This window comes from Ictidomys tridecemlineatus, chromosome 7 (genome assembly GCF_052094955.1).
Source record: "Ictidomys tridecemlineatus isolate mIctTri1 chromosome 7, mIctTri1.hap1, whole genome shotgun sequence".
NCBI lineage: Eukaryota > Metazoa > Chordata > Mammalia > Rodentia > Sciuridae > Ictidomys > Ictidomys tridecemlineatus.
Genome location: NC_135483.1, coordinates 80,497,515 through 80,516,025, shown reverse-complemented (window position 1 = coordinate 80,516,025; position 18,511 = coordinate 80,497,515). Strand labels below are relative to the sequence as shown.

At 38.8% G+C, this 18,511-nt stretch overlaps 1 long non-coding RNA gene across 1 annotated transcript; it reads right to left on the bottom strand.

The window, feature by feature from the left end:
• Nucleotides 1-13,361: 13,361 nt before the first annotated feature.
• On the bottom strand, nucleotides 13,362-15,957 carry LOC144365500 (uncharacterized). Its single transcript, XR_013424004.1, has 2 exons — nucleotides 14,905-15,957; nucleotides 13,362-14,592 (listed from the first exon to the last, which is right to left on the bottom strand). It is a non-coding gene; the product is annotated as an uncharacterized LOC144365500 (long non-coding RNA).
• Between the last annotated feature and the right edge of the window lie 2,554 nt (nucleotides 15,958-18,511).

Sequence of the window (18,511 nt, the reverse complement as noted above, 5' to 3'; positions counted from 1 at the left end):
TGTAATTAAATGCACAAATTTCAATCACACAGGTTGATGGATTTTAACAACTGTGTGCATAAAATAACTCACTATGCTGGTGGTAAGAGTTTTCTCTACATTTTCTCCTGCCCTGCCCTGCCAATAATCTAATTTTTTTAATCTAGGTTAGCAATTGTTACCTATCCTAAACTTTAATACTATTAGAGTCATTGAATATGAAATCCTTTGTGTCTAATTTCACTCAGTCAACATAATTTATGTGATATTCCTAACATGATAATTAACAATAACAATAATTAACACTTTTTGAGTGCCAGGCACTGTTTTAAGTGTTTTGCAGTTAATTATTTGTTTAATCATTACCACAGACCAGTAAGTCAGTGCTGATTCTCACATTACTGGTGAGAAGAAAGGCGAACAGGCTGACACCAAGAGTGACCTTGGATTCCTGAGAACACACTTGACCCTCTGTGCTGTGCTGGCTCTTAGGATGATGTTCAAGGATGAAAAGCAGTTAGCAATGCAGAGCCCAGTGGAGGCATGTCCTAGGTAGAGGATAAAGGCAGGCAGGTGCAAGAAAGAGCTGCATGCATTTGCAAAATTGAAGAATCTATGGCCAGACAATTGTGTTCATACAGGACAGATGGGTGGACAGAGAAATTCGAGTCCCTGTAGGCCCCAGAATCTAGAAAGGAATATAAATTTTATTCTTTAAAACCTAGAATTCTTTGAAAGTTTGTTGTTTTTAGTTTGTTTTTTTAAAATAATTTTTAATTGTGGAAAAAATATCTATATAACATGAAATTTACCATTTCAACATGTGTAGTTAAAAGAGGATTAAATACATTCATGGTCTGGCAACCATTACTAGTGTCCATCTCCATAACATTGAGAAATGGAGCTCTGTACTCATTAAATATTAATTCTTTATTCGCTTTTCTCAGCAGCCCTTGGAAACCACAATTCTATATTCTGACTATGAATTTTCTGCTCTATGGTCCTCATTTACATAGATTCTACAGTATTTTTCATTTTTTTCCCAATTTTCATTTTTAATTAAATAGTGTTTTGAGATAATTTTCAATTCACATGCAGTTTCAGAAAGTAAATCAGGGTAATGCTATGTCCACTTTAGCCAGTTTTTTCTTTAAAAAATGAGCACAGTGCCACAATCAGGATACTTACAATGATACAAATAAGATACAGAATATTTTTTTCATACAATGATCTGCACATTTCTCTTTAATGGCTACAATTATTTTTTTCTTTTGCCTCAACCCCTATCTAAACCCTGGCAATCACTAATCTGCTATTTTTTTTCTATAATTTTGTCATTTCAAGAATTTGTATGAGAAAAATACTTCAGTGTGTAGTTTTTTGAAGTTGACTTTTGTATTCAGCATAATTCTCTTTTGTCACACAAGTAAAAAGGTATTCATTTATTTAATAAGTCATTTAAGGGCTAGAGTTGTAGCTCAGAAGGAGAATGCCTGCCTACCACATGTGAGGAACTTGGTTCAATCATCAGCACCACATAAAAACAAATAAAATAAAGATATTGTGTCCATTTATGACTTAAAAAAGTCATTTGAGTGAAAAAGCATACAATATGCAGCTAAAATAAGAACTGTTGGGGCTGGGGATGTGGCTCAAGCGGTAGCGCACTCGCCTAGCATGCGTGCGGCCCGGGTTCGATCCTCAGCACCACATACCAACAAAGATGTTGTGTCCGCCGAGAACTAAGAAAAAATAAATAAATGTTAAAATTCTCTCTCTCTCTCTCTGTCCCCCTCTCTCTCACTCTCTCTTTAAAAAAAAAATAAGAACTGTTATTCTGATAGATATGAGGAAAATACTCAGAATAAAGCACTGAAATAGAAATATGAAAACTATGAAAGAAGAAATAAGAGGATAGGAAGTTAATCAGTAGACACGTCAGAAAATTTCCAGAAAAAAAAATGGAGAGAATTGGGGTTAGATAATGTTGAACGATAAAACTGCTACAATATTTCCTAAAATGATGAATCTTTGGAGTTAAGGAGGGAAAAAATCAAGTAAAAACAAATCCAAAGCCATACATAGTACACTTTAACTTCAGAATTTCAAGGACAATGAAGATCTTATTTGGGGAGAGGTGGGTACTGAGTATTGAACACAGGGGCACTCAACCACTAACACCCCAAGCCCCATTTTGAATCTTTTTTTTTGTATTTATAGACTCTTTTATTTTTTTCATTATTAGTTCTTCAAAACATTACCTAGCTCTTGACATAACATATTTCATACATTTGATTCAAGTGGGTTATGAACTCCCATTTTTTCCCCTGTATACAGACTACAGAATCACATCGGTTACACATCCATGTTTTTACATACTGCCTTACTAGTGTCTGTTGTATTCTGCTGCCTTTCCTATCCTCTACTATCCCCCCTCCCCTCCCCTCCCCTCCCCTCGCATCTTCTCTCTCTACCCCTCTACTGTAATTCATTTCTCTCCCTTTTTTTCCACTTTCCCCTCACTTCCCCTTATATGTAATTTTGCATAACGATGAGGGTCTCCTTCCATTTCCATGAAATTTCCCTTCTCTCTCCCTTTCCCTCCCACCTCTCATCCCTGTTTAATGTTAATCTTCTTCTCATGCTCTTCCTCCCTGCTCTGTTCTTAGTTCCTATCCTTATATCAAAGATGATATTTGGCATTTGTTATTTAGGGATTGGCTAGCTTCACTTAGCATAATCTGCTCTAGTGCCATCCATTTCCCTGCAAATGTCATGATTTTGTCATTTTTTAGTGCTGAGTAATACTCCATTGTGTATAAATGCCATATTTTTTTTTATCCATTCATCTATTGAAGGGCATCTAGGTTGGTTCCACAGTCTAGCTATTGTGAATTGTGCTGCTATGAACATCGATGTAGCAGTATTCTTATAGTGATAATTTAAGTTCTTCTTTTCCTATTTTTATGTCTTTAATTTCTTTTGTCTGTCTCATTGCTCTGGCCAGTATTTCGAGAACTATATTGAATAGAAGTTGTGAGAGAGGGCATCCCTGTCTTGTTCTAGATTTTAGAGGGAACGCCTTCAGTTTTTCTCCATTTAGAATGATGCTAGCCTGAGGCTTAGCATAGGTAGCTTTTACAATGTTGAGGTAAGTTCCTGTTATCCCTAGTTTTTCTAATGTTTTGAACATAAAGGGATGCTGTACTTTGTCGAATGCTTTTTCTGCATCTATTGAGATGATGATATGGTTTTTATCTTTAAGTCTATTGATATGGTGAATAACATTTATTGATTTCTGTATATTGAACCAGCCTTGCATCCCAGGGATGAATCCTACTTGATCATGGTGCACAATTTTTTTGATATGCTTTTGTATCCAATTCGCCAGAATTTTATTAAGAATTTTTGCATCTAGGTTCATTAGAGATATTGGTCTGTAGTTTTCTTTCTTTGAAGTGTCTTTGTCTGGTTTCGGGATCAGGATGATGTTGGCCTCATAGAATGAATTTGGAAGAGCTCCTTCTTTTTCTATTTCCTGAAATAACTTGGAAAGTATTGGTATTAACTCTTCTTTAAAGGTTTTGTAAAACTCCACTGTATTCCCATCCGGTCCTGGGCTTTTCTTGGTTGGTAGTCTTTTGATGGCTTCTTATATTTCCTCCTTTGTTATTGGTCTGTTTAAATTGTGTGTATCTTCCTGACTCAATCTAGGCAAATCATATGACTTAAGAAATTTATTGATATCTTCACTATCTTCTATTTCATTGGAATATAGGGTTTCAAAATACTTTCTAATTATCTTCTGTATTTCTGTATCTTCTGTATTTCTGTAGTGTCTGTTGTGATATTGCCTTTTTGATCCTGTATGTTAGTAATTTGAGTTCTCTCTTTTCTTCTCTTCGTTAGCATGGCTAAGGGTCTGTTGATCTTATTTATTTTTTCGAAGAACCAACTTTTAGTTTTGTCAATTTTTTCCATGGTTTCTTTTGTTTCAATTTCATTGATTTCCACTGATTTTAATTATTTCTTGCCTTCTGCTACATTTGCTGTTGTTTTGCTCTTCCTTTTCTAGGATTTTGAGATGAAGTCTAAGCTCATTTATTTGCTGGTTTTTCTTTTTTGGAGTAATGAACCCCAGGCAATGAATTTCCCTTTAAAACTGCTTTCATTGTGTCCCATAGATTCTGACATGTTGTGTCTGTATTTTCATTTATCTCTAAGAATTTTTTGATTTCCTCCTTTATGTCTTCTGTAACCCATTGATCATTCAGTAACATATTTTTCATTTTCCAGGTGATGCAGGATTTTTCCTTCCTTCTTTTATCAATGATTTCCAGTTTCATTCCATTATGATCAGATAAGATGCATGGTATTATCTCCACACCTTTATGTTTACTAAGAGTTGCCCTATGGCATAATATATGGTCTATCTTTGAGAAGGATCCATGTGCTGCTGGGAAGAACGTATATCCACTTGATGATGGTTGATATATTCTATATATGTCAGTTAAGTCTAGGTTATTGATTGTGTTATTGAGTTCTATAGTTTCTTTATTCAACTTTTGTTTGGAGGATCTGTCCAATGGTGAGAGTGGTGTGTTGAAGTCACCCATAATTATTGTGTTGTGGTCTATTTGATTCTTAAACTTGAGGAGAGTTTGTTGCAGCACCATTATTTGGTGCATACATATTGATAATTGTTATGTCTTTTGGTGGATGGTTCCTTTTAACAGTATATAGTGTCCTTCTTTATCCCTTTTGATTAACTTAGGTTTGAAGTTGATTTTATTCGATATGAATATGGCCACTCCTGCTTGCTTCTGAGGACAATGTGAGTGGTATGATTTTTCCCAACCTTTCACCTTCAGCCTGTGTATGTCTTTTCCTGTTAGATGAGTCTCCTGAAGGCAGCATATTGTTGGATATGTTTTTTTAATCCAAGTTACTAGCCTATGTCACTTGATTGGTGAGTTTAAGCCATTAACTTTTAGGGTTACTATTTATATATGGTTTGTACTTCCAGTCATGTTTATTTATTTATTTATTTTAATTTGGCTTGTTTTTTCTCTTTGGTTATTCCCCCCCTTTACTGAGTTACCTCCCACTGTTAGTTTTGGGTGCTGTTTGTCATTTCCTCTTCTTGTAGTGTTTTGCTTAAAATGCTTTGCAGTGCTGGTTTTCTGGCTGCAAATTCTCTTAACTTTTGTTTATCATGAAATATTTTAATTTCATTGTCAAACCTGAAGCTTAATCTTGTTGGATACAATATTCTTGGTTGGAATCCATTATTTTTCAGCATTTGAAATACGTTGTTCCAGGATCTTCTCGCTTTCAACGTCTGTGTTGAAAAATCAGCCTTTAACCTAATTGGTTTACCCCTGAATGTAAACTTCCTCCTTTCTCTTGTAGCTTTTAATATTCTCTCCTTGTTCTGTATGTTGGATATCTTCATAATAATGTGTCTTGGAGTTGGTCTATTATGGTTTTGTATGTTTGGGGTCCTATAGGCTTCTAGAATTTGGCAATCCATTCCCTCTTTCATTTCTGGAAAATTTTTCTAAGATTATTTCATTCAACAGATTGCTCATTCCTTTGGTTTGGACCTCTATACCTTCTTCTATCCCAATGACTCTTAAGTTTGTTTTTTTTATGACATCCCATATCTCTTGGATGTTTTGCTCATGGTTTCTTACCAGCCTTTGTGCATTGACTATACTCTTTTCGAGTTGATAAACTTTGTCTTCATTATCTGATGTTCTGACTTCTATTTGATCTAGTCTATTTGTAATTTTCTCATTTGAGTTTTTGATTTGGTTTATGGTTTCCTGCATTTCTAAGATTTCTGTTTGATTTTTTTGAAAATCTCTATCTCCTGGTAGAGTTTATATTTTGCTTCTTGAATCTGCTTATGTAATTCATTTTCAAAGTATTCTTTCATTGTTTGGACTTGTTGTCTAATGACTTCTTTAAGATTCCATTCCATCTGAGTTAGCTATGCCTTGAGTTCTTTCTCTGTCCATTTTTCTGATGCCTCTAGGTTCTCCTGTAAATTTAAGTTGTCCTGCATTGTTTGTAATCCTTTTTTCCCTTGTTTTTTTATGGTGTTCACGTTACTTTCCAACTCTGTTTAACTGCTGTGTTTTTGTTTTCTCCTATAAATTTGATTTGGTTTTGTATATCTCTGTGTTCTCTCCTTTGTGGTGGGAGACTATGTCTAGAGATGTTGGGCTTTATTGTAATTTAAAGCTGATTAATTTGATTCATAAAAGGCTTATAGATTCTGTAGGCATATAGTGATCTGTTGTTTGGTCTTAGGACTTTATGTTTAGGTTGGGTGCTATGATGGTATGAAGGTTAGTATGTCTTGGCTACTTTGGAAGATTGCTCTACTGAAGGGGGATATTAACAGGTGAATGGATCAGGGTAGTTGGTAATAGCTAGGTACTTAGGAGCCCTTTAGACAGCCTCAGAACATTCACCTATTTGCATTTAGAAAATTACACGTAATGAAAGTTGTAATGCTTGGGATGAAAGTTAGGGGAAGGGGAAGGAAGGAGTCCTTAGAGAGAAAGAGGGAGAGAAAGATAGGTAGAATAAAGGAGAATGGAAAGAACAATAAAACTTGAAAAGGGGAAAAAAATATAAATGACGTCTTAGAGTTCTATTTTCTTCTCTTCCAGTAGGCGGAGCTATGCCCTCTGAGCCAAGCTTCTGCCCTCTATGTGCCGGCAGCAATCCCTGTAAGGTGGCTCCTCTTCCCCTACTGGGTGTCTTTCCAATCCTGTTAGTCCAGAGCCATTTCTCTTTTCCGGCCCCTCCCCCCTCTTCCTCCTGCCAGCCAGCCAGGCCCCACTCACACCATCAGTTTAATTTGTCCGGACCCCATTGGTGGCCATGCCCCGGGAACTGGCGGCTAAGGCCCTGGGTGTCACCTCGGGTGGTAGGGGGAGTTGGGGGTCGGGAGTCCCCTCTGCTTCCCTTGGCCCCTACAGTCACGCCCACGGAGCTCTGGGGTGACATGTTTGAGGTTTCCCAGCTGTATGTATCTGGTAGGAATGGGGGTCACACACCTGCTAAAGCTGATTCTGCTGGTAAGGATCACATCTGCCAAACTCTGGTGACTCAGCTCTCTATTATGGCGGGCCCCAGACTCCTTGCCGGAGTGTCCGATGGGAGGGGTGGTCTTGCCTGTCTCTGGTCTGTCCCAGTCTCGGTTTCAGTTCTGGTCTGCTGTTTCATGAAGGCTTGGTTAGCATCCTCTTCATAGGGTCTCTATGCCACACATTATCTGGCAGTGCTGAAACGCCTCCTTCTGTGCTGGTCACCAGGCAGCAGCAGCCTGGACCTCCATGCAGGATAGCCGAGATTCACCTGTCCGGGGCAAGCTGTCACCTCAAACAATCCCAAATTCCCCAGCTAGGTCTCACTTCAGCAGAATTTTGCTGGGAGTTTCTCAGCAAGTAGGATCCGAATGTTCTGATGTGTCTCTCTGTTTCCATGGCTGAGGAGGTAGTGAAAGTGCTGCCTCCCCACCCATCATCATGTTGAGTCTCTTCCCATTTTGAATTTTATTTAGAGACAAGATCTCAATGTGTTGCTTAGATCCTTGCTTTTGCTGAGGCTGGCTTTTAACTTCTATCCTTGTGCCTCAGCCTCCTGAGCCGCTGGGATTAGAGGCTTTCACCAGCATTCCAAGTAAGAAGATCTCTTTTTAATATATACATTTTAGTTATGGATGTACACAACACTTATATTTTAATTATTTATTATTATGTGGTGCTGAGGTGCCTAACACATGCTAGGCAAGCCCTCTACTACTGAGCTACAACTTCAGTCCAACAAAGACAATCTTAAAAGCAGCACACAAAGAATAACAATGAGAAAATAACAGACAGCAATAATGGACAAGATAATGTAATAATACTTTCAGGGAACCATGGGATGTAACTATAAGCATAGAATTTTGTATCCTGCTAAACCAAGTTTAAATTCAAAAGTAGAGAGAAGGTAAATATATTTTCATATAAGACTGAAAATTTATAATTCTAAGCAGGTTACTGAAAAATTGAGATTGAGGAAACATACTGAATTTAGAATATAATAGGGTGTTAGAAATGTTAGTCTTCATTTAATTTCTGTAGTTAAGATAGTTTTACTAATTAAATATATGTATGTAAAAGATGGAGATAGAAAATTAAAATAACAGTTTGGCACTCTTGTGAATGGCTCCAGAGTATAATGTAGTGTCCATAGTGGGTACAGAAAGGTGAGGGTAGTGATTTTCCCTTAAGGTGAGGGATATCAGATGATTTTTGTATGCCAATGGAAATTATCTGATGGAGAGTGAAGTTGGAAAGATTCAAGAGAGTGTGAATACATAGGAGGAGCAAAACTGTTGAAAGGGATGTGAGCTAGGGACAAGGCCATTCCCAGAAGAGGACCAGGACCTGACAGCTATTAAATGTACAATCTTATAACTGTATATGGTCATGCTTTAAGGCACTTAATAAAGTCAGAGACACTTTCACTTGAACAGGTCAGAAACCAGAAAACAGGTATGGATGTATGTTGTTTGATAGATGTACTCGTGAGAAATCAATGGGTTTTTTGTGGACTTGAAGTCTCTCTGAATATTGCAAAGAGTTTTGAGTTCTGGGTGACATGTGCCACTGGAAGAGAAGTGAAAGTGTTAATAATCATCCAGAATCTATAGCAAACAAGGGAACTCACTATTATGTGGGAAACATTGAGTGCAGATGCAGTTACTGTGTGCGGAGATAAATTTTTCCAGTGAAGTTGAGAGTTTCAGATAACGGGGGTCAGGAACAAAATGTTAATGGAGTTTGTAAGGGAGTTATACGTGTCAGTTGTCTCTGAGTTTTATAAGGGATGGAATGACAATTAGACAAATATGATACAGTTAGGAGACTGTGAGCACCTGTGGATTGGATGAATAGTTATAGTGGATAAAGACCAGAAAGTGGATGTATAGGCCTTGTCTTCTCATGCTCTCCTAGACTACTCAGACAATCCCAGAAATTGGGCCTCTTCTTCCATTCAAAGAGCTCAGGTGATGGAATCCAGGAACATGGTAGAGTTGAATTTTTTGATGGATGAGTTTTGAACCTTACAGAAGTAGAACAGTTGAATGCATGTGTATCAGAAAATAAATTTCAGCCCCACGCCCCTTCCTGAGGATTCCCTGTAGATTGTTCACTCTTTCCTCTTGCTATTCTGGGATCACTTCTGTAAACAGTTGGTGTTCAGGCTGTTTCAAAGGCTGTGCTTTCCAGGAAAATTTTTTTTTAGACTAACTTGTGGGGTATTGGAAGTCTGGACTTCAGAATAAAACTTGAGAAGGATTGACAAATTTTAGTGAGTGACTATGATAATAAGGGGCTGAGATAGTAAAGAGGAAAAAGTTGAGAGCAGTGGGAAGTTTAAGGTATCTAAGCAAGTGTTAGAGTGAGTATAATAGTGGGAAGTGAGGATCAGGAGCTATAGGAAAATGGGGTTGGAACAGGAGCATTTTGAGCCTTGGAAGAAACAGCACTGAGAAGAAACTCAAGATTTCCTGGGCTTTAAGGTGTCTGGGACTTGTTCAGAGAAAGGGCAGGATTGTTGGCTAGTTTCTGCTCATGACTTTGGTGGGAGCCTGATCTGGGTAGACAAGATGCTCTATAATGCCTCCTCGAACTGCTTCTATGAGCATTTGATTCCATTCCCTGGCAGCTTATAATGTCACCACAGAACCATGTTAACAGGGGCACCCCAGCTTTATTTACAGAGCAGGGAGAATGATTTATGGAGATAAAGTAGTGATATTCACCACTAGATGCCAAGCAAGAAAGGAATTTGCCTACTAGAGTCCAAATTAGTGAAGTCTATGCTGTATGCACCCCACACACATACACACACACAAAAGAAAAACAACTAATATCCAGGCATGTAGCCTTGAGGACGCTGTAGATGGGTTTCTCTGCATGGCTGTGCACATATGTTCTGTGACTCATAGCAGACTGGGTGAGTAAAGGATATGCTTCAGCCTAGGGCACAGCCCCTCTGCCCCAGTGGCCTCAGCTCCTGTAAAATATCCTTGGTGCTTTTCCAAGTGTTGGCTTCTAAAGCACAGAAAGTTCTGTTGGTTGTTTCTCTTGTGAGCACATCCAGGAAGTTAAGTCACAGGATTCTTTTGTCTGAGCTAATTTTATTTTGAGGCAAAATAGTGTCCCTGAGAGTGGGTGAGTAAAAGATGGAAAGTGTTATGCTTGCTCAAGCAATAGAATCCAGCCTGTTGACTCAGTTGCCTGTTCTGGGATTTACACAGAATCACACTGTGCATAGTGACAGCTTCAGCGACCAAGATTATTATGAGAACTTTATATTTTCTCTCACATTGTCAGGATCCATGAGAAAGGCTGCCTCACAGACAGTGTTAGACCAGGTCATGGGCATTGGCTGGCAGTAGGTGCATGGTTAAGTTTGAGGTCTGCATCACTGCTGAGTGCAGCTGGAGTGATGGAGGTCTCTAGTATCTTCTCTTGGTGACTGCAGGTAGCTGAATCCATGGTGCTGCTGGTGGTATGTGGCAGGACAGGAACACTTTCTGTGCAGACTGAACAGCCCTAAAAGTGTGGAACCTTAGAAAAACTTGGTTCCATTTGAGTTGGCAAAGTAGTGTTTAACTTTGATGACAAGAGTTTAACATCCTGGAAGCAGAAGTGGGAAACATGAGGCCCATGCAAATGATGTGGAGGCAAACAATTTTCTTACCTGCCTGCAGGACTGCTCTCAGTCTTCATGACATACTATGAATGAAAATAGCAGAAGTCTTATCAAAAAGATTTTGTGGGTAAGTAGATGGGGAAAGAAAAGTAACTAGGATATTTAAAGGCAAAGAATATGTTAGAGTTGGAACTTTAACATGGAGGATGATCCTCAGTGTTCAAATAGTACCTTTTTGGTGAATTTTTGTGAATGCTTGTGACAGAGTTCATCTCCACTTGCCCATAAGAGTGAAGATATGGCAGAAGGCACTTTACCCAGCCTCTGAAACTGTGATGCCATACTCATCCAGGTACCAGGGGAGAATGTTAAGCTTTTCTTAGTTTCTGTTCTCTCTCTGTGGAGTCCGGGGATAGTGAGTGGGCCTTCCAAGCTTAGAGGACTTTTATATGTGTACATAATTATCAAATACTGGCACAGATTTAGGAGTCTTTTTTGGATTACTAAGTTTCACATCTGGTTAATATGAAATTATTTCTCATGAGGGATCACTCTTTGTTGAAATCAGAGCTGAACAAAGCTTATCTATATCTAATGGTTAGAGTATTTGCTTCCAGACCACAGTCCCTAGTATCCAGTCATCATTCAGGCAGTAAGTACCAGCTCTGTACTAGGCTCTGCAGACAAAATGATCAATAATATGGCCTGACTTTTGAGAGCTTGTGGTTCCATTAGTTTGATATAGCAGCTTCACAGCAGTTCATCTCATGTACCCTTTTTTAAAAAATAATATCTTTATTGGGATGTACTCTACCCACAATAAAATTCACTTGTGAAGTGCCCAGTTCTTGTTCTAGGCATTAGCACATCCACCCTGTTGTGCACCAATCACCACTGTCTATCAGAAATCCTTCTCTACCCCCCAAAAAATCCCTTTACTCAATTGTAACTATTCCCATTCTTACTTCTTCTCTAGCTTCAGGAACCATGAATCTTTCTTTCTCATTGATTTTTCCACTCTGAGCATTTAATAGAGAAGAATATACATTGCATGGCCTTTTAACACAATTTATGGCTTTAACTCAGCTCTTTTTTCTTTTCTCTTATCTTTTGATGACCATCATCATATACTTGAATGAGTCATTTTATTTGTACTTCTATGGACTGTGTTCTGTAGAATAAAGAAACGGCACACCTTTCTTCAACTAGTACTTATCAGAAGCCTCATTTTTGTCACATTTTACTGGTCCCTGTTACTAAATTAATAGTCTGATAAAGGTAAAATGACAAAAATGAGAAAAGCATAAATACATAAACGTAATCAAAAGATCAGAGAAGCCTTGTTTAAAGATAAGACATTTAAACCAAAATTTGAAGAAGGATCCAGTGACATGAAAAAAATGGGGCTAGACATTGGGCACAGCAGTTGCAGAGGAGCTAAGGTGGGGAGGTGTCTGGTGAGTTTCAAGGCCTGAAAGAAACCCAGAGTGGCTGCAGTGCTGTGAGGAGGGGCCACAGTTGAGAGAAGCAGGCCCAGATTACCTGGGTTTTTGTCTTTGAACACAGGTTTGGATTTTTTCAGATGCAGTATGAGGTTTTCAACCAGGAGAGTGCCATGATTTGATTTTGTTTATGACAAACTGGCAGCTCTGTGGATAATGTATAGCAAAGGTCAAGGTGGAAACAATTTTGGGGAAGCTTTTGCAGAGATCCTGGAAAAGGGCACTGGAAGCCTTGGTTAAGACAGGGCTGAAGAAATGAAGTGGAGTGAACACATGAAAAAGATATATCAAGGCCCATTTACCCACTTCTTGCCTACCCATTTCTGCCACCTGCCACCCATTCACAGATCGTCCAATGTTAATCTGCAGACTGCTCACACACTTCAATTGGATCATTGATCACTGCCCTCTGATGCCTACAAGTCCATTGTCACAGTACCCACAGATTTGTTTACACATGACCACAACCATCTTGGGATATCCACTGGAGACTGCAGGTTTGCCTTCAACACTGACACCATCTTGAGGCATGGTCACCTGAGTCTGGGGACACTGGCCAGGGCCTGGAGATATATTGGCATGCTACTTGTGGGTCTGGTTGCACCTGAGGTCTTTCTGCTGGGTGTGCTAGTGGCCACCATCTGGATGCCTCTTTGCAGGGACATTCCTTAGTGTAAGTGCATCTCTTATGGTCTCTCTGCAAAATGAAATGGCAATGACATCTTGGAACTGCAGCAATGCAGAGTCTGGGGAAGCTGAAACAGAGGTTCATCAGATTGCAGCTAGGTTATTATGGTCCTGTCTGAGTCTGGCAAGCTGTGGAAAGCCAGAGACTAGGGGCAGTTTCTCAGGGAGAGCTCAATTTGAACAAACTGGGGAAACCCAGGCTCTCTCCAGCTCAGTGAGTCTTGAATTGCCTGGGGAGAGAAAGGCCTGTCTACAATGGGTGTAAAGAATGGAAGAGGATGTAAGAGCATCATGCTGTTAGCTCACACAACCAACTCATCTGGAACAACCCAGAATGCAGCCACCATAAAACTTCAGAAAATTCTATCTAATGGTGGAGAAGAAATACTGAGAAAAAAATTTGAAAGCCAATAGAAGCCTGCCAAGGTCAATGCTTGGCACCAGAATCACGAGCCACCACACAGCTTTGTAGATTCAAACAGCAATTCTTTATTCCAGCTCTCACACCACCTCCACACAGGTCCAGGGGCAATCGCGTTCTGCCGTCTCCCACACAATTCACCTACTCCATGAGGCTATCTCCAAATCCCATTTTAATCTCACGAGAACTCAACGGGAACAAGCAGCAGGAACACCCTAATCCCAGCAATAATCTTCAACTTCCAACTTCCCTAAAACCCATTATCTTAAACTGGCAATGCCTTAAACTCAAGGAGCCGGTTACTTCCTCAAACCTGATCAGCTCTAAACCCGGATCTGCCTTGGTCCTTGAGCAAGGTCACCTCATTAAAGCATGCATGCAATGTCCCATCAAATGTCCTCTAAGCAGCATGGGGTACGCTTGGCAAGGAAATTTCGATGCGTCATTCCTACTTGGTAATGGCCCTCAGCATCTCCCCCCTTCTGATTAATTAAACAACAAGCAATGTGGCTTAGGACCGTGCCTGGTAGGTTGTCCAATTCAACAAGTGGTTCTTACCCGTCATGGGAGAACTGACCTTTACACGTCAATTTCCTGTCTTAGGTTGAATCCACTGCAATCAGATCAACCCGTCGCTGACTACCGGTCCAGCATTCAGCCATGCTTGTGGATAGGCCTAAGCACCAGTGGGGGGGGTGAGGTTCTTGCCTCACCTCTGTTGGCCCCCAAATTTAACCTTGGTGCCAGTGGGGGGGTGAGGTTCTTGCCTCACCTCTGTTGGCCCCCAAATTTTAGACCATCACTAGTAGAAGGGAGGAAGATACAGAAATGCCACGACACCAAGCCAATTGACGGCTCCTTTGGAAAAATTGCATCACTGGTGACACCATCAGCAAAGATGCCAGCATTACCACAATTAACATGGGGTGCGCTGGCAAGGAAATTGCATCACTGGTGACACCATCAGCAAAAATATGCCAGCAGTACCACAATTCGCTGCACCAGACGATAGTTCACAATGCATGCAACTGATATATAGTCCAGGCAAGTTCTGCAGGCAGTTCAAATCGGAGGAGTCTATCAATATGTCCATTTCCTCCCAAAGTAAATCAAGTCCTTGATTGAGCATTACTTGTTGAGTTATATTCATTGATGCATCAGTTTATACAGTTTACTGTGGTAGCTATCATAGAAGCTGTAGTTTGGTTTTCTTAGTCTTCACCGGCACTGGGATGGAGATGGGAATTCTGGCAATGATGTTAAAGAGACATTATCCTGAACAGAATTATTAAATATAATGAAAAGGAAAAGTGAAAGTAAACAAACAGATCTGTTAATCACCTTTAAAAACAATAGTAAGCAAACAGATCTATTAACCACCTTTGAAAACAATCATTAACAGCTGTTTACCTAATTAGATTAAACCACTTAAATCACGTGAATAAAATAAAAAAAAATCGGATCCATTTTTTCATGAGCGCTCCTCATATAAAAATATGGACATACACACATACTGACATGCAACACAAAACAGTGCAGACATAACATACAACACATAAGACAATAATAACGGCCTTGTAGCTTTACCTAGGTAAAATCTCCATTGCAATGTTTAAAAACTCCACAGTCAAAAATAAAAATAAAACACAGTCAAAAAACAAAACTGATCAGAAAAACATTAACCTAGGTTTGTATGAGCTCAAAAATAAAATAGAACTTTATGATGTGGGAAAAATGCAATAATAAAATAGATATTGAAAAAAGCACCGTGGTAAATCACTGTCGCAGATGTAAGAATAGCCAAGCTGGAGCTCTGGATTTCAGCTGTTATGGATTTCAGTCAAATCATCTTCTTTTTCTGTAGAAATTGTTTTGGTTAACCTCTCTGGAATCCAAATCGGCTGCTGTTCTCCCTGTGGGAACACACAAACGGAACCCCGACTCCAGACAATAACTGGGTCGGGACCTTTCCATTGTCCTGTTAGAATATCTTTCCAAAGTACCTTAGGCTTATGTACATTTTTCGGATACATATGTCTTTCCACAGCACTAAGTCCTGATGAATCCAAATTTAGAAAGTTTAGAGTAAAAAGGGTTATTTTAAGTTTATCTTTGGGGGATATATACCCCTTTCCAATTCCCTCTTTTTGCTTTAATAGGTACGTTTTAATAGTTTGATGAGCTCTTTCAACTATGCCTTGTCCCTGTGGATTGTATGGGATTCCTGTTATATGAGTAATACCAAATGATGAGCAAAATTGTTTAAAAGATTTAGACGTATAACCAGGAGCGTTATCAGTTTTTAACTGTTTAGGAACACCCACAGTGGCAAAATTTTGTAAGCAATGAGCTATAACATCTTTAGTTTTTTCTCCGGCATGAAGGGAGCCCATCAAAAATCCGGAAGAAGTATCAACTGTAACATGTAAATATTTTAATTTTCCAAATTCTGGCAAGTGTGTGACATCCATCTGCCAAATATGGTTAGGTATCAATCCTCTAGGATTGACTCCAAGATTAACTTGTGGTAAAAAGGTCACACAATTTTGACATTGTTTTATTATATGCCTGGCTTGTTCCTTAGTTATTTTAAAATGCTTTTGTAAAGTATTAGCATTAACATGAAACCTTTTATGAAAATTTGTAGCTTCTTCTACAGTAGAAAAAATATGTATATCATGTGTAGTTTTATCTGCTAAATCATTGCCCAAACTAAGGGCTCCAGGCAATCCTGTATGTGCCCTGATATGTCCTATAAAGAATGGATCTTTTCTATCCCAGATTAGACTTTGTATAGTGGAAAACAAAGAGAAAACAGTAGAGGAAGGGGAAATCCTACCAGCATCTTCAAGGGATATTATAGCATTAACTACATACTGACTATCAGAAAGTAAATTAAATACAGAATCTTTGAACATCACAAAAGCTTGTAGAACTGCATTAAGCTCTACCTTTTGAGCTGACTGTTTGGGAACTAAAAATGTAAAAGTTTGATCAGGGGTAACTACTGCAGCTGTACCATTATTAGACCCATCAGTGAATATATTTGGAGCATTCATGATAGGTGTTTTTCTTGTCATTTTAGGAAAAACTACAGGATGCTTAGACCAAAAAGACAACAAAGGATTAGATGGTAAATGATTATCAAATGAAACATTTGATTTACACATGATTATTGCCCAAGTATTTAATTCATTAGCTAACTCATCAATTTGCTCCATAGTATATGGAGCAATAATTTTATTGGGAGAAATTCCAAACACTGCCTTTGCTGCTCTTATACCTTTGAGTATTAATTGCCCTACAGCCTCAGGATACCTAGTAAGAATAGTGTTAGGAGAATAAGATAAATGTATCCACAATAATGGACCTTCCTGCCAAAATACTCCTGTAGGAATATTTCTTGTTGGTAGTACAATAAATAATAAAGGCAAACTTATATCAATTCTATCTAAATGCATATTTTCCATATATGTCTCAATAATTTTTAATGCCTTTCTAGCTTTAGGAGTTAACATTCGGGGTGAATTTGGATCTGATGGACCTTTAGAATATCAAATAAAGGTCCCAACTCTCCTGTTGGTATGCCTAGATAAGGCCTTATCCAATTTATATCTCCCAACAACTTTTGAAAGTCATTAAGTGATTTGAGTTGATCTACTCGTATTTGAATTTTAGGTGGACGGACCATGGTTGAGGATAATAGAACTCCTAAATAATTAATTGGAAAATTTAATTGTACTTTGTCTATTCCTATCTCTAGATTATAATTTTTTAACAAGTTTGTAAGTGTGGCATAACATTCCAGCAATGTGTTTTTATCTTTATGTGCCAATAATACATCATCCATATAGTAAAATATTTTTAGTTCAGGATTTTGATTTCTAAGTGGCTGGATTGCTTTATTAACATATATTTGACACATAGTTGGACTGTTAGCCATTCCTTGAGGGAGTACTTTCCATTCATATCTTTCATCAGGACCTTCATGATTTAATGCAGGGATAGTAAATGCAAAACGTGGACTATCCTCGGGATGAATTGGAATCGAAAAAAAGCAATCTTTAATGTCTATAGCTAAAACATGCCACGTTTTTGGTAAAGCAGACAACTGAGGAATCCCTGATTGAGCAGGTCCCATAATAATCATCTCATTATTAATTGCTCTTAAATCTTGTAATAATCTCCATTTACCCGATTTCTTTTTGATAACAAAAATGGGAGTATTATGGGGAGATACGGAAGGTTGTAAATGTCCTTCCGCTAATTGTTGTTTGACCAGATCATGGGCTACTTGTATCTTTTCTTTAGTCAGGGGCCACTGAGGAACCCACACTGGTCTTTCTGATTTCCAAGTAATTTTGATTGTCTCAGTGGCCCTTTCTGAAAATCCAACCCATGTCTGTCTGTTCCTTGATCTATTTGAATTGGCGCTGCTATACCTTGTTCTTGTTTTCCTAATCTTTTTTCTTTCCTGATACCTTGTCTAGCCCTAGTAGTGGGCACATTAGGATTGATGTTATTTGTTAACATCAAACCTAGTTGATCTAGGACATCTCGTCCCCATAAATTAATAGGAAGGTGATCCAAAACATATGGCTGTATAGTTCCTTCACATCCTTCAGGATCCTTCCAATCTAATACCATAGCACTTCTATGGGGATTAGTCGCCACTCCTAGGCCTCGAAGCGTTTGAGTGGCTTGTTGTAATGGCCAATGTTTTGGCCATTCTTGAAGAGATATGATGCTAAGGTCAGCACCTGTGTCCAGCAGTCCATTAAAGTCACGACCCTGAATATTTAGTTTTAACATTGGGCGAGAATCTAAATTTAAAGACAACATAGCCCAATCTACACCTGTGGAGCCTAATCCCTTGGAACCTCTTTCTACATTAAGACTAGAGAACTTATTATGTAGGCTGGGTAGTATTAACAACTGTGCTATTCTATCTCCAGGTGAAATTACTGATATACCTCCTGGAGAACTAGCTATAATTTTTATTTCACCTACATAATCGTGATCAATTACCCCAGGACTTATCATAAGTCCTTTTAATGTAGATGAACTACGTCCCAACAATAAGCCTACTGTTCCTTGGGGAAGAGGTCCTTTTACTCCTGTAGGAATGATTTGAACTCCCATCTCTGGAGTTAATACTGCTCTGGCAGAGGCGCAGATGTCCAACCCTGCGCTC